The 2,438-nt window shown below is 38.1% G+C and overlaps 1 protein-coding gene across 1 annotated transcript in view; it reads left to right on the plus strand.

Annotated features, from left to right (window-relative positions):
• Positions 1–2,088: 2,088 nt before the first annotated feature.
• Positions 2,089–2,438, plus strand: part of LOC101661046 (olfactory receptor 7G3-like) — a 4,711-nt gene continuing 4,361 nt past the window's right edge. The window contains exon 1 of the mRNA XM_004714316.3: positions 2,089–2,135. The gene's annotated coding sequence lies outside the window, so the exon portion shown is untranslated. The remainder of the gene's footprint in view (positions 2,136–2,438) is intronic.

The following is a 2,438-nucleotide window of genomic DNA, read 5'->3' on the forward strand; positions in this document are numbered from 1 at the left end:
TTTTTAAACCTATTAAATTTTTTTATAAAGGAAGACAAAAATAATAAAATGTTGAAAAAAATTAAAAACTTCAGCTTTCAGTAGGATTATATCTCAAAATATAAAGAAAAGAAAACAAAAAACCTTAAAAGTGGATCAATAGATCACATCATGCTAAAGGGAGAAAATAATTTAATTTTGCTTGGATCTAGAATCAACACTCATGGATGCAGCACTTAAGAATCCAAAGGATGAAATATATTCGACAAATCTGTTGTATAAGACCTCTAATGTAATCAAGTGCAAAGATGTCACTTTGAGGACTAAGGTGTACTATTTTCAAATGCCTCATATGAATGCAAAAGCCGGTTAATAAATAAGGAAAACCACAGAGGAAGTTGTGCATTTGAACTATTGTGTGGACTAACAATATTGAAAGTAATGTGAAATTCCAGGAGAATACATAAATATGTCAGGGAAGAAATACAGATAGAATGCTCCTTAGAAACAAGGATTGGCGAGATATCTCTCACATACTTTGGACATATTATTGGGAAAGATCATCCGTTGGAAATGAATATCGTGTGTGGTAAAGTAGAAAGCAACACAGAAGACCCTTGATGAGGTCGATTGACACAGTGGCTACAACATTGGGCTCAAACATAATAACCAGTGTTAGCATGGCACCAGACTGGTCACTGCTTTGTTCTGTTATGTCTAGGGTCACTTTGAGTTGACAGTGACCGAAGGGATAAGAGCAAGAGTAATGCATACTGATGCATAATCCTGGCCTTTCAGGAAGAGCAAATCAGTCACCACGAATCACTTCCTTCCAGGAGACTTACTCCCTAAGGATTTGCAAAATAATTTGACTAACGAGGACCTTTGGAAATTGAACCCATAAGAGCCACAGAGACTATTGGTAGTCCAGCTGTGACCTCTCACATAAGAACCCTACTGAGGTCAGTAAGCAGCACACCAGACCGTCTTTCCAGAGACAATCACTTTCCACAGGAACCTGCCTCTTTTTATCTGTTTCCTGTGCTTCCTCAATACAGTGTTTCCATTTTTATCATCCAACCTCCTGGGGAGAACTGAATGTCATTCTTTAGTGCTGGCACACAGGTAATCTGAAGTCCCCTAGCTGATGATATGAATAAAGGAAGATATTTGTGTCTTTTGGCCTACTGGGGGGCGGCAGTGGGGTGAGTAGGGAGAAAGACAGAGCTTTCTACTCCCTTAAAGAATTACAGCTTCAGAAACCCACAGGGGCAGTCCTACCCTGTCCTATGAGGTCTCTATGAGTCAGAATAAGTAAGCACTTTCTTGGTTAAGTGCTGAGCTGTTGGCCAAAAGGTCCATCATTGGAATCTTTCAGCTTCTCTATAAGAAAAAGATTGACAGTCTGCTTCCATAAAGGTGTGTATCCTGGGCAAGTCCATTGGGCAAATCTACTTTATCCTGTAGTGTTTTTTTCTGAGTCAGAATGTGACTAGTTAGCATTGGGTTTGTTTTTGGGGGCATTGAGGTGAGTTATGAAAAAGTAGAGCGGAGTGGAGCCATCTGAGAGGTCCTTAATTAATTGTTCACCCCATATGATAAAATAATAATAATTTATAAATTATCAAAGGTTCAGGGGGAGGGGGAAGCGGGAAGGGAGGAGGAAAATTAGGAGCTGACACCAGGGGCTCGAGTGGAGGGTGGGTGTTGTGAGAATGACGAAGTCAACATATGTGGTAATGTGCTGGACACAAGTGATGTATGTACGGATTGTGATGAGTTGTATGAGCCCCTAATAAAATGATTATTAAAAAAAATATTTCAAAATCTATAAAAAAAGAAACTCAATTTGAATGAAGAATCCATAGGACTTGTTTACTAATTAAATGTGGAAGTTAAAAATATTTTCAAGGTTATCTACAAATGTGCTCGACCCAATGGATGGATGGATGGATTGTGATGAGTTGTATGAGCCCCCAATAAAATGATTAAATTTTTTTTCAAGTTGTATACACCTTATAGTAGACAAAAAAATTAATTGTTCACCAACTTCTTAATGTTTTCTTATATCTTTGCTCCAGTACTTAAGCAGCATTCTTTCTGCTCATCCCTTACTGTGACCTCAACGTTCCAGGGACATCTTCCACCCTCAGAAGACATTGCCACTGATTATATTTTAGGAATGTTTTAGAATTCCCTAAATTTTTCTTTTCTTTTATTTTGCAAAGGTTATCGGCATGTCATCAGCCTCTCCTTATTTTTAAGTATCTAGTTTTTGACACCCTTTAGTAGGTTCCCCTTCTAAACTTCAGTTTTGATCCAATTAAGAGCTCCCAGGTCTTGTGGAGAAAGTGGAAATCAGACAGAACCCATAAACTATACCTCCAGTCTACCAGTGTTCTATAAGTATTGTAAAGGCAACATAGCACAGAATAATGGGACAAATATCTATGTATCAG

The sequence above is a fragment of the Echinops telfairi genome, unplaced genomic scaffold (genome assembly GCF_000313985.2).
Source record: "Echinops telfairi isolate 266 unplaced genomic scaffold, ASM31398v2 ScPeMD7_7459;HRSCAF=8497, whole genome shotgun sequence".
NCBI classification, from domain to species: Eukaryota; Metazoa; Chordata; class Mammalia; order Afrosoricida; family Tenrecidae; genus Echinops; species Echinops telfairi.